This window comes from Lutjanus erythropterus, chromosome 8 (genome assembly GCF_056507025.1).
Source record: "Lutjanus erythropterus isolate fLutEry1 chromosome 8, fLutEry1.hap2, whole genome shotgun sequence".
Classification (NCBI taxonomy): Eukaryota; Metazoa; Chordata; class Actinopteri; order Lutjaniformes; family Lutjanidae; genus Lutjanus; species Lutjanus erythropterus.
Genome location: NC_139324.1, coordinates 3,826,996 through 3,841,292, shown reverse-complemented (window position 1 = coordinate 3,841,292; position 14,297 = coordinate 3,826,996). Strand labels below are relative to the sequence as shown.

At 42.0% G+C, this 14,297-nt stretch overlaps 3 non-coding genes across 3 annotated transcripts; all 3 read right to left on the bottom strand.

Annotated features, from left to right (window-relative positions):
* Positions 1-9,262: 9,262 nt before the first annotated feature.
* On the bottom strand, positions 9,263-9,334 carry trnap-cgg (transfer RNA proline (anticodon CGG)). The gene has a single exon. It is a non-coding gene; the product is annotated as a tRNA-Pro (tRNA).
* Positions 9,335-12,607: 3,273 nt separating this feature from the next.
* On the bottom strand, positions 12,608-12,679 carry trnap-cgg (transfer RNA proline (anticodon CGG)). Its single transcript has one exon. It is a non-coding gene; the product is annotated as a tRNA-Pro (tRNA).
* A 1,177-nt stretch (positions 12,680-13,856) lies between these two features.
* On the bottom strand, positions 13,857-13,928 carry trnap-cgg (transfer RNA proline (anticodon CGG)). Its single transcript has one exon. It is a non-coding gene; the product is annotated as a tRNA-Pro (tRNA).
* Positions 13,929-14,297: the final 369 nt, after the last annotated feature.

The following is a 14,297-nucleotide window of genomic DNA, read 5'->3' as shown; positions in this document are numbered from 1 at the left end:
ATTTTCAAAATTAGTAAGCAATGAGCCTTCCCCACAGTAATTCTTTATCATAACTGCTAATTTTCTCACCTGATGAGCAGAGATGGAGGTCCATGAATGAGGAAAAGTGTACGGATGTATTGAGTATAAATGAGTATATGAAAGGAAGCATCTTTCTGTTTGAAATAACTCATAAAAGCTGACCTGTAGCCACATAAGTCCTCATTTGAATATCAATGCACTCAATGATAATTCCACTCACAGTACTACTGAAAGCATCCCAGAGCAGATAAGTTGTTCTAGCTGCTGCTTAAAAATTATTTTGTTTGTTTAAAAATTCACTTTATAATCATTATGCGTGGCTATGAATATTAAAGGAACAATAAATGTACGTTCTGAGTTTGTCACAACAAAGAAACATGGGTTATTAACCTTCCTCTTGTGTTAGCTTTCTGTTACTATCTCTTATGTATCTCTTATGCATAGCTTATGTTAGCACACACATTCACAGCACCCGACATCTTCATTACACCACTGACTCTCCAACTTAGTCACTAGGTTCTTTATGTTGCTTTATTTTTAATAAATGAATTATTTGTTTAAAAGATGTTATTGTGTGGACCTCCCTTCTGTCAGAACCAAACTAGGACTGAACCCAAATGCACGACTCTAGAGACGAGGTTCAAATATACAATCTTTTAATATCAAATTATCAAAGGAAAATCACTCAATCGAGGAAGATCTCAAACTAGCAAAAAAAACTCTGATGAGGAAAAAATACTATGAACACAGAAGAAATCAAAATCACTCTTTCGAGGAAAATAGCTATGGCTGAGAAAAATAACAAGACAAAGTATCAAAATAACATAAGGCAAGTCTAAGGCAAAACAAAGTATCAAAGAATACGAAACCTGAATTGACAAGGGTTGTGGTGCAAACAGGCGTGGGTTCTCTGGCACACAAGACAAGACAAACTGGCACAGGACAAAGGGAAACACAGACTATATACCCACACACATGAGGTAATGGGAAACAGGTGGAAACAATCAGGGCAGGGCAGACAATCAGACCAGTGGGATCACACAAGGGGGAAGGAGCAAGTTACCTGAAACGAGAGGAGAGTTAGGTGTCAAAATAAAACAGGAAGCCACGAGACAACATAGACACAAGACAAAAACTAAACATAACTTAACCTGACTTCTTGGACATGACACCTTCTTTGTTATACTGTCCAATGAGCTGGGCATAACAAAAGATTGGCTTTAATATTTTTGTTGTTCTTTTGACAGCATACTCCTTGTTTTTAATATAAAAAAAAATGTCAAATGAACGTCAAGAGAATTATATAAATAAATAAAAGGTTGTTATGTTACCTGACTGTTACTTAGGGGTATTAGAACACATATCTTAAATGTTCAAAAAAAACATTTTTTTAATTTTAATATTATTGACTATAGTAACATCTATGGTGTTACAGGTCAATTTCGACCCATATATATTTACTTCAAGAAAAAGGCAAAAAAACAAGTCTCTTTTTTCAAAAATAGAACTTAATACAAATACAAAATGAAAAGCAAAACTAGTAATAATACAAAATGTAGATTTGCAAGGTTAAACAAACAACAACCAATCAAGCAAATCAAACCAAAAGAGTTTTATGGAACTAGTACTTGATTTCTGTGCATGAACATGCATGTCTACTTGTGTATTTTTAGATGCATGTGTGGCAAAAAGTGACACTAGTGTGTTCTTTGCAGAGCTATTTTTTGCAGTAGAGGCACGATACATTTGTAATAGGTCCATAAAAAGTCTCTCTGTGCAACAACATGCATGTGTATGCGTGTGTGTTTAGATGCATGTGTGGCAAAAAGTGACACTTTTAGTGTGTTCTTTGCAGAGATATTTTTTGCAGGTGAAGCACAATGTGTTTGTCTTTCTGTCCTTACAGTAAATCTTCTTCTCATTGTAGCATTCTGTAAACTGGAGATGTGTACTCTGCAAGTCACCAACTCTAAACTGAATTGGCCTTACGTACCTGGACATGTCCGTCTTTGTTTGTTCGGTGAAACAGGCAAAGAGAGAAGCCCCTAACTGAAGCTCAAGTGGTTGGAGAAAGAGCTGGCTGTGGGCTGTTGGCTGACAGTGTGTGTCTCTACATGAACTAATAGACTGCACTAAATGCCGATGGAAATCAGAAAGCACACTAAAGAAGTACTGCATCTGAAGACCTCATCTTTTTTTTTTTTTTTTTTTTTTCAGAACAACATGGCTTATTTGTCACAGTACATTTACTTAAGCAACAGACTACTTCTTCCACCACCACTTTACCTGTAGTTGGTGAAAACTGTTCTAATACCATATGTAAAAAATACTCTGCATTCAATTTTACTTCCAACTTCAAACTTTCCCAACAACAATAACACAGTGAAAAGTCTTACAAGCTTGTTAATAATTTCAAAGTGCTCAGTGTACGGTAATTATCCTAAATGAAGGGGAGTAGTAAGGGAGAAGGATGAACGAGGGCGACCATATGCAGCTCTTGCCTTCACTCCTCTGTACTGAGTGACGGAGAGAAGTACGATCCCCCTACAGGAGCCCCGAGGCATTACCAACAGATCAATGAATAATCAAGCCACACAGGCAACGGTCTGTGCCTCTTATCTGTGTTCGTCTTTTGTTTCTTTGGCTGCCAAAACAGTGTTTAAACCGTGACCAATATCAATATACACAATACTGTACTGACAAAATACAGAACTGGATGTAAAGTACATGTCCTGAACATAGAATACCGTAATAACTGTAATAAGAAAAGAATGAAATTAACTTTTCAAATGACTTATGATTGTCTGAAAATGAATAAGTCTTTCTCACAAGCTACTTGTCGCACTTACACTTACACATACGCGTGTACTTTTCAAGCCTAGAGAGACAAGGCGTGAGACACTGACAGGGTGTCCTGGTGGATAGGATGCTTCGGCATGAGACGGGCTTCATGGAGAGAGAGGGTGTTCAAATGCTACTACAGTCAGTGTCCAATTCCAGAAACCAACTTTGCCTCTATTTGCAGCATTTCTACTGCCCATCCAATTACTAGATCAAGGTACTCTGGGCTCTTTTTATTTGCCAAGTCATTTTCATCATGCACCGTGATGACTGGCGCAGCTGTATTAGAGGTTAATACTCCACATGATCCACTCAAATAACTAAACTCAGTGTCCGTGTGTGCCTGATGCAGCACACTCATGAGTCATTGTGAAAATGTGGTTAAAATGGGGCACAAAAAGATAAAAGGCTGTAAGTCTTTTCAGTCCATTCTCATCCTGTAGTCATCTATGACTCATCACAGAAAGACATTGTTCGCTCAGTCTTTTCCTGCTCAGCATTCATGCTTTCCTCTGAGCAATTAACTTATTACAATCTGTGAGTTGTCATCTTGTCTTTATTTACTCACAGCGGCTATTGTTTTTAATTTTTAATACTTTTTTGTTTCTATATTCTAAACACTTATTATGCTAAACTTTGTGTGTTGCATCGCTATTATGTTGTCAGTTGTCAGAAAATGCGAAATAATGCAGCCCTGACAGAATTTAGACCTCAAAGTAGACCCTTTTGGAGCAAAAAGAGAAACAAAAGACACTTGTTATTTTGGGCTGATTACACCTCTTCTCAGAACTTTGCCGACAGAGCTCGATTGGAATTGGTATTACTCATCAATTTGTAATACTAACCACAGGGGAGGACACACTGCATTTTTTTTGCTTGATTTTTACAGTCCAGTATGATCTGTGTCCCAAGGTTGCCTCATTTAAAGTCTGCATTTTAGACCAAAAGCTGCCAAACAAAGTTCTATATTCTTGACCTGCGTAGAAGTCATACAGCAGTGGGATGAACCAGGCAGATGGTGTCCAAGCACAGAACCTTGGCACTAGAGATCAGAGTTTTCAGATCAGTCTGCGTCCAGTGTGTGGTTTGGTTCATGCAAATGCTTTGGCTTTAATTAGGGAGATTGTCATTTCATTATGGAATATTTTCCTTAAAAAAATGTATAGACTCGTACGATCACTCTCAGCCATCAATTATGAGCTACTAGAAGTGAGTAGTGGTAGCTTTATCTGCAGAGACCCTTCCCTCTGCCTGCATTTCATTTTTTAAAAATTTATTGAACAGTTTGTACATTTGTACAAACAACTGCTTGAGAGCGGTGAATTGGAACCATAAAGTTGCAGCTGGACTACAGCCGGACTACATGATGAGCTGAAAATCACTATAAAACTTAATCAAGCTGAGTGGAGCTACAGATTCAGCTGTTAATTCTTTGTAGGATCACTACCACATATTTTGAGATTTTCCCAATTAAAAGTGTATATCATAATAAAATGTAAAGTTGGGGCTTTATTACCTTTCTTTGAACATGTATTTGCTAACTGGGTTGTGGAAGTGGGACCAATTCATTGTTTTGCATGTAAATCTCAAGTCTTTGGACTTGCAAGTCTTGACTTGGACTTGAGTGCAAAGTCAAAAGTGACATGTTCCAAGTCCCAAATCCTAAACTTTGAGTTTCAAGTCCTAAAGGGGTCATAAGGGGCGCTCTTCACCAAATGTAAAGTCATTCTAACAGCAGAGTCTCAACTTGCTGTTTTTTGCCCTTTCAAATGTCAAACAAAGTTGGAAGTTGTGGCGTCTGAATCCCATCTAACAGATACTCTGCACTTATCTAGACACTACCTGGAGGAACTGTATGTGTTAACACAAATATCTGTTGGCCCAGACTTAACCCTGCCAAGTCTGGGTCAGCCACATGTGTTACTAGAGCAGCTCAGTGTCCAGAGCGGCTACACAAGTCTAATATTTTTTTTACCTCACATTTCAATGCCTTTCTTCATCATCTGTAATGTAAAAACATCAGATTACAGTCATAAAAGTAAAAGCATGTGTCCTGCAAGTCACAGCACACGACAAAGTGTCTCCCCTGCAGGCAGGGAGACTGTAATCAGTCGATCTCAGCGTCTATCACTCTTCTCTTCAGTCACAGCTTGTTAACCTGTTAATTTGTATTGATATCAGCACAAAACCAGTCATCATTACAGATGAGTCCTTCTCCTCCTCCTGCACGCTCTGCAGGTGCAGAGTGTTTCCATCATGTGTGAACATGTCTGACTCTGACGGTCTCCTCATGCATGCCTGTTACGGTCTCCATACAAACAAGGGAGAACACATGGCTCAATAGGAGCAGGAGGCTGCAATATATAAACGAGGACGCCACACCAAAATGTAACAGTTTAACCCACAAGCTTTATTTGCTGAATTTAAAGTAAAAAACACAAGCACAAACAAACAAACTAAAAGGCAAACAAAGAAGGGCTGGGGACCTCGGCCAAAAGGAACAAAAGAGGGAAGACGCTGGGCCAACCACACAGTGGGCCGTCGCTCCCAGCGTCTCCCCCTACACTACCTAAAATAGAAACTAAACCTAAAATAAACAAAGACGAATAACGTAACTGCCAGTAATCTCCAGCCCAAACTAACACAACAAATCAAAACAACAAACCCGAGCACCTAAACGTGCATGGGGGAAAAACCTGCTTGGGGAAAGAAAACAATGGGGGAAGGAAAAAGCTCCTTACCACCTGCGCTGGTGTCTGTGCCATGTGCCGTGCCGCCGTCTCTACACTCCCTGTCCCTCTTATCCCCTCCTCCTCTCCCTACCTGAGTGCCGATTACACTCAGGTGTGCAGCAGGCAGAGGGAGGAGGGAGACAAGCCGGACAGAGAGAGAGAGCAAACAGGCTGCTGCACGTAACACCCCTCCCGTAAAAACGTGAATGGGGGGAGTGCCGCAGACATCATTCACGCATTAACTAACATCTGGACAGTGTGTCGGCCTTTGATGTGCCGGACCTCCACATTGACAGATTGTAAAAATAGTGCCTAGCGCATGAGCCTCTGATCGGTGTTTCGCATCTGACTAACAAACACAAGAGGGTTGTGGTCAGTGTACACAACAACGGACGCACTAGTGGAGCCGACATATACATCAAAATCTGCCAAGATAAGCGCGAGAGCCTCCTTTTCAATAGTCGAGTACACACATTGATGCTGATTAAATTTTTTTGAGAAATAGGAGACGGGATGCTCCACCCCATCATCTCCATCTTGAAGGAGGACAACACCGGCCCCCGCAATCGCTTGCATCAACGGACAATTTAAACGGACGATCAAATGTGGGCACAGCCAGGACTGGGGCATGAGTTAGCAAGGCTTTTACACAGTCAAACGCATGCTGACAACTGTCAGCCCAATGAAAAAGAGTCTTTGGACTCAACAGGTCGGTGAGCGGAGCCGCAACAGCCAAGAAGTTTTTACAGAAGCTTCTGTAGTACCCCACCATCCCCAAGAAACGACGCAGCTCATGGCCTGAAGCACAGGTCACAAATGTGGAAATCTCCCTTGCCCGAGGAGTCACCTGCCAATACCCTTTTCTACAGGTCAAGGTTCGTCACATAATTGGCACTGCCGACGTGATCAACACAATCCTCAACTTGGGGCAAAGGATAACAGTCCGGCTTCATGACACCATTCACCTTCCGAAAGTCTGTGCAGAACCGGTCAGAGCCATTGGACTTACCAGCTAAGAGACACGGCGAACTCCACGAACTAGAGCTGGGTTCTGCAGTACTGTTCTCCAGCATATAATTTACCTGCTGCTGTAAACGGAGGCGCTTATCGGGATTAAATCTATATGCATGCTGCTTTATCGGTGGAGAATCCCCCACATCAGTGTCATGTTGCAGCAAGTGGGTCCAAGTCGGCACGTCTGAAAACAGAGAAATATGAGATTTTATTACACTGACCACATCCTCATGTTGTGACTGAGTCAAATGTGGGAAACACTCATCAAGCTTGGACAGCATTTCAGAATTTTTCAACCATCCTTGGACAACAGCACTAGACAGACCAACACCATCTTCAACGTCAGACACGGCTGAAATCGCCGGTGACTCCATGGGATCGGCACTAGACAGTGCCCCGGCTAACTAAGCCTCATCAATGCTTTCAGCACTGGACAGCGCCAAAACAGCTTTGCCATCAGCACTAACAGGAGAAAAAGAATCTCTGTCCAGGTAGGGCTTCAACATGTTAATGTGACACAGTCTACTCCACCTCCAACAGTCTGGAGTAGCAACAATGTAATCCCACTGACTCACCTTTTCCTGGACTACATAGGGGCCACTGTAACATGCCTGCAAAACTGGACCAGGAACAGGCAACAATACCAACACTTTGTCGCCAAGACTGAAAGATCTATTTTTAGCATTTCTATTGAACCACCTTTTCATTCTCTTTTGAGCAACAGACATATTTTTCCTCGCCAATTCACAAGCGCGGTGAAGCTTGAAACGAAAATTGCTGACATAGTCAAGCAAATTCTGTGGCTCGCTATCACCCTGCCATTTTTCCTGTAACAGTTTAAGAGGACCACGCACAGTGTGAGCAAACACCAGCTCTGCTGGACTAAAACCCAGGGACTCCTGAACTACCTCGCGAGCAGCAAAGAGGAGGAGATGGACACCCTCATCTCAGTCCTTACTGGACTCCAGGCAGTAGGTGCGGAGCATAGACTTTAGAGTTTGATGGAAACACTCAATCTCCCCCTGACTCTCTAGGTGATACGCACTTGAACAGTGGGTGATGTCAAGTTGTTTCATCACTTGTGCAAAAACTCGCGACATAAAATTAGATGCCCGATCAGTTTGAATTACCTTAGGCAACCCAAACGAAGACAAAAACTTCACCAGTGTTTTCACGACAGTTGGAGCTGTGATTTTACACATGGGAATGGCTTCAGGAAACCTAGTTGCGGAGCACATAATGGTCAAAACAACCTTGTTTCCAGCTTTTGTGCACGAAAAGGGACCAACACAGTCAACAACAACATGCTCAAAGGGCTCAGCAACCACTGGGATCGGATAAAGGGGAAATGGTGGAATGGCCTTATTTGGTTTACCAGAGACTTGACACATGTGACATGTTTTACAATACTGCTGCACGTCCCGCTTTACCTCTGGCCAGAAAAAACACAGCAGGACACGTTCATAAGTTTTATTAACCCCTAAATGGCCACCAAGTGGATTATCGTGCGCCTATTTGAGGATTTCATGTTGGTGCGTTTTTGGGACTACAACCTGTATGACAACACCCCAATCATCCTGCGTGGACATGTTTGGCGGCATCCACTTGCGCATGAGCACACCATTTTTCAAAAAGAAACCAGAGGACATCTTCTCAATTTCGTCCCCTGGAACAACTGCATCAAAACAAGAAATTAGCAACACATCACCTTTCTGTTCAACAATAAGCTGCTCTCGTGACATGCAAACTTTTGAACTATGCGCCTCAATGGGAGAGGAAACAACTGAAGCCACAGGAGTGACTACAGGTGGTGGAGGCGGAGCAGGAGGAGAGATTACTGGCAGAGAGGCCAAACAGCTAGCATCGGCTATGAAAGTGAGTACACATGTAACAGTGCCGTGTGAGTGAAAGGACACAATCGTACAGTGCATATGTGATGGCTTAAGTCTGTGATTTTCAAAAAGGTGACCAGCGTATAGTTTTTTGTAGATGAACAAAAGAAGGACCCCATGTAAAGAGCTTCTTTTAGGGAGATGGAGCAAGGCCTCTGAGAGATTTGTAGCTTTTTTTACACTGTAATAATCCATGTTCATCTTAATGCCAGACCATTTTTAAAGATTTGACCCCACATTTACATTGAGTCCGGCTGCGCTGTGTGATGGCTGCGCCGCAGTTTTGCTCCGTCATGCACACGACTTTGACACCGTCTCAGCAGCGTTTAAGCAGTGGAGCGTTTTGCCTGTCTGATTATGTTTACTTGCTCTGATTTTGTTGATTAAGTTCTCTTTCCTTGCTCTTTGTGCTTCTACCATGGATAAGCAGGCTATGTAGTTAAATTGTTTATTTTCTGTCTGTTTTGTATGATCCCCAATCTGCACAGGGTCTTTTATTTTGAAAATCAACCGGCTTCTCCCCTATTTTCCGTGGCTGAATTCCTGCCCATTCAACCAGCTCTGTGCCAGTTGACACGCCATTCGTCGAAAATACACTATTCTCTACAGAACGGATCACCAAGCCGCATCTGGGACGCACCACAGCACTCCCAGTGTAAATTGCAGCATTGACTAGAATGGATTTTATTTCTCTGCGTGCCGTGGCGCAGCGCAGCCGCACTCAGTGTAAATTCGGGGTGAGAGACAAGCTGTTCTTATCAAGGGCTCGTCCGGGATTTGAACCCGGGACCTCTCGCACCCGAAGCGAGAATCATACTCCTAGACCAACGAGCCACAGAATGCAGGCCATCTATTTCAGATCTGATTTGTGTGTCCAGACATCACTGTCCTATCTGCATTGGTTACTGTGGTATCAAGTCTAAATTCATCATTTTTTTTTTAATTGAGTCTGACTCAAGTCCAAGTCATGTGACTAGTATACAACTCACCAGAAGTGTAGATTCCAACGTAATTTTTAAGAGACAGCTAGGGCTGTCAAATTTAAAGACCGCTCCAGATGTGGCCCAAAATATGCAGCCTTCCTTTGCTCAAATTTTCAGGATGCACCTCAGGTGCCCTTTGCACCTGCCACCAACATCGCTGTCAACAAGATGGCAGAGCTCTCTGTGAAGAAAGACAACAATCAAGACCAGAGGCAGCAGTTGGAGAAGCAGCCACATCCCTGAGCTCCAAGCTGATTGCCGGTCAGAGGGATTTTATTTTTCCAAAATGGTGGTTGATGCCGTCATGCCTCTGGATCTGTAACTGAAATGTAGTTACAGTTCCAGCATTAACATGACTCCCATACAGTGTGTCCCTAACTGAAACAGTTATTCAAACTAAGGCAGTTCTGAAAAGGTTTAAAAAAGTTTTCTTTTTTAGGGTTTTTCAAGAATTACTTCAGCATACAGTCATGAATGTTCCCCTGAAAAATTAGGCCAATCCGTCCAGTAGTATTCGAGGTTAGCTGTGGACAAGATGTAGTTGATCACACATGATCACACATGCACACACAGAGGCGATTACATGATCCCCTCCAGGGTTACGCCTGGTGGGGATAACAAAAAAAGGAGCTGACAGTTATTTAATGCAGTTCTTTTGTGATGGTATAATTCAAACCACCAGCTATAATGTGTTGTCCTGCTGACATGATGGCTAATTTGAAGCGGAACGTGTTCTGCAATCATTATGCATCTCCTGCGTTTTGGAGGGAGTTAGCATTGAAATTCCTGAAGGGGACAATTGCTTCCTCTCAACTTTACAGAACGCTAAATTCTCCTGTTCTCCGCCTGCCCACGAATACCTCTGTTTGATGTGTTCCCCGTTCTGCCCCCACCCTTTGTTCCTGTCCCTGCTTTTTTCCCCATCTACAACTGTCTTGGTACCTGCCTCCTGCGGTGCTGCCCTTGCCCCCGTTCCCAGCAGTTCCACACTCCTGACAGGTGACCTCACAGAGCACTGGTCTCACACGGCTGGCTGCGTCCACACAGATGTGTCCCAACTCGTCCTTTTCTGTCCTGCATCAGGTGATGTAGACCTCTACTGTCTGCCCCTTGGGTTTCTGCTCCTCTTCACTTCTAAGTCCTCTGCTGTCATCCTCCTAGCTTCTCTTCTCATAATTTCTTCTTCTTTCTTCTTTCTGCTTTTTGCAATAACTTTTGATCTGCGCTGGCTCACATGAAAATTTTCGCCGCCATGTCAGCTTTTCAGGCTTTATTCTGTTCTGTCGCTGTCTCAATCCTTTTAATCTTTTTCAAATCCCACCCACTCCCTTTCATTGTCTGCATTCCCATTGTTTCTCAATTCTTTTGAGTGTTCCGTAAGATCTCCCTGCTTTCTCTCACCTGCTCTCTCCTCTTCATGGTTTCTTGGTTATTTTGTCTCCTCTTTCTCTCCCTCTTTACTGCTACCTAATCTTTTCATTTCCCTCTGCCCCACACACAACCTTTGTCAGTCCCAAGGCACCCATTTGGCAGGAAACATTACCTTTTCATTTAAACTTGTAAAGCAGGAGCAAAGTTTTCCGAAACTTGTCATTAGCCTACACCTTAATGGGGGACAGATCGCAAGGAAAAGCTGCTGAAATGTTTCAAACTGGCAAAATGTCAGTTATAAATAGGTCTGATAATAATAGTAATAATTCTTTCTCGATCAACAGATTCCCTCAAGATCCAAGGTTGTAATCAGTGCACAATTTGAGCTTCACTGAGCCTCGAGTGGCTCCCTGTCAAGGATAAAAAGCTGATGTAACACTCTTTGTGTATTTGCCCTCTAACTTGCATATTTTGTTGTTCAGTTTAATTTAAGTAGGATGAAAAGTTACTTCAAAGGCAACATGATGAGAGCTCCATCACCATCAAAATTGAAAATACACCCCAAAGCCAAAGTCTGATCTTATTTACAAATTTAAATGTAATTTGTCAGAACTCATAAACAAGAACTTTTTTTTTCCTCCAAAATCAGAAGCTATGAAATGAACCAGTATTTCTCTTATAATGGATGATAAATCAACTAGAACATGTAGCAGACAGAGCAGCTCACTGCTCTGCAGCGCAAACATACTTGTGACTATTGATTAATAGATCAGATTGTGATCAAAATCAGAAATCTTGCACTGTTGAAAATGTATTTACTGTTTGTGTTATTTGTATAATTGCAATTATTTGTTTAAACCAATATGTAAGATCTGTCATTAGGGGTCTCTTTCATGTTAAAACAATATCAGGAGTTGTTTTCTTCATTGTTAAAGCTACTATAAGGAGTTTTAACTAGTTAGTAAACAGTCTCAATTTAATACTAAGCCTCTATATGACCTGCATAAGCAAACAAGACCATCTGCAAGAAAATTGACTATTTCTATGTTTATTCTCAATGGCTGCCACCAGGTCAGATTCTCCATGAAATCAGATGTAATGAGCCTGCGTTTAACAATTTAACTTTGCCAGGGAAAATGTAAAGTTAAACCATACCCCTACACCAACGAGCCACAAAAGGCACCTCCCCTGTTTCAAAGAAAGAGCCTGATTTAATCATTTGGATCACAATATAAGAAGTTTTGTAAATAAAATGCATTTTCCCATCACTTTGGTCGAGCTATGCTAGCAGTTTCCCCGTGCCTCGAGTCTTTGTGCTAAGCTAAGCTAAAGAGCTCCTGGATATATAATGTAGTAAACAATTTTATGTCTCATTTTAGGGTCGTTGCTGCAATCCTTGACTTCACTGTAACATGTACAAAATCAGCTTCTTTGATGTTTTACATGATTTTTTTTTTGTTTGTTTCAACAAAAATGTTAGCAAAAGCACTGGGGGCAGGATAAACCTAAAGGCAGAGTAACTTGCCCGCTTTCCAGCGTTTTTCAGAAGTAATTCAGCTTGGCCAGAATTCAAGGATGATAACGGTTGAATTCACTTGTCTCTGAAAGGGTGGAGGTGGAATCCTGCATTCCAAGACTGAGCCAATGTAGAAAGCCTCAGCAGGGTACTTCAGCCCTCCAAAGGATTTATAGCTTTATTGGACTTTCATTGTCATTAATCTTAAAGGGTTGAGACAGAAGCTGTACCTATTAAGGGCTCGTCCGGGATTTGAACCCGGGACCTCTCGCACCCGAAGCGAGAATCATACCACTAGACCAACGAGCCACGAAAGATCAAATCTGTATGTCCAGACATGTCCAACTTGTTTGGGGAGAGCACTGGAAAGCTGCATCAGTATCGGGCATCATCATTGAGAGGTTGTTTTTTTTTTTTTTCCTGTCCAGACATTCAGAATCTAGATAAAAGGTGGTCCAGACCAAAGTCTCAGTTCTGAGACTGGAAACCTAAAATGATCCTTTGTGGATAGTCTCTTCTGGGGAAAAGGAGCAGGTACTGAAGTCATCTACAGGTTATGTAGTTTTCCTAGTTCTTGTTCATGTTACTGACAATCAAATTCAAGGGGCTGAGATACACAAAGCATTCTTTCCAGGCACTTACTTGGGATTTGAATTCTGGACCTCCCACACCTGAAAGAGGAATCATTCCCCTTGACCAACAAACCACAAAAAGTAGCTCCCCTGGGTCTGTTTTGGGGGAAAGGAGGAGGTAACTACAGTCCTCCAAAGGATATGTAGCATTTTTGGACTGTGATAGTTCACATTCATCTTACTGACAGACCAGCTTTAAAAGTTTGAGATAGACAAGGTGTTCTCATGAAGGCTTCGCCCAGGATTAGAAGCTGGGACTTCTTGCACCCTACGTGAGAGCCATTCATCTAGACCAATAAGTCGTAGAAGATAGATTCCCTGTTTCAGTGAAAGACTCCGATTTAATCACCGTTGAAAAAGAAAAACAGAAGCAGAAGTGCTCATTTCTCTGTAACTTTGGTGGAGCAGTTTCCCCCTACTTCCAGTCTTTGTCCTAAGCTATGCTATAAAGCTCCTGGACATATAGAATTGTTTTATGGTCTTTGGTCTTTCAAGCATTGCTGCAGTCCTTCACTTCATTCTTTCATGGACAAAATCATCTTCAATCAATCAGCGTACACTACTAGTGTGTCTTTCCAATGCAGAAGCTTGAGAAATTCCAACTTTGTCTGTACAGAAGTCTCTCCCAAAAGTGCCAGCAGAGAATTTATTTCAGCATCTTTCCATGGACTTTTGTTCTTTGTGCTGTCCACTTCCATCACACTGGATTGGACATTGTTAGCATGTGTTGTGTTTAGAACGATGAAAAAGACCCTTTTGAATCAGATTTGATCAAGCTTTCCAAGACTGTGATAGTTCTCATTCATTTTACTGAGAGCTCAAATTTAACAGGTTGAGACAAGTCTTCTTATAAACGGCTCGTCCAGGATTTGAACCCGGGATCTCTTGCACCCGAAGCAAGAATCATACCCCTAGACCAACGAGCCAAAAAAAGTACTGTTTTTGTTTCAAACTGCCTGACTTACAGTACAGCCAACTTTGCAAATAATATGTAAACATAAGCACTCCTTTTTCCATCACTTCGGTGGAGCTATGCAAGCAGTTTCCCTCTACTTTGAGCATTTGTGCCTTTCGGGTCCTACAAGCATTGCCACAGTCCTTTATTTCATTCTCTCATGTGTTCAGAGTGATGCGAAAGACCCTTTGAAATCAGATTTTAGAGGACAGGTGGCTGGACCAAGACAATTTTCAGTGTTTTTTGTGAGCATTTAGCTTGGCTGCAATTCAAGGACATAACCATTGCATCTGATGTGGTCTTCTACTTCAAATCCACTGTGTGCTTGTGACTTAGCTCT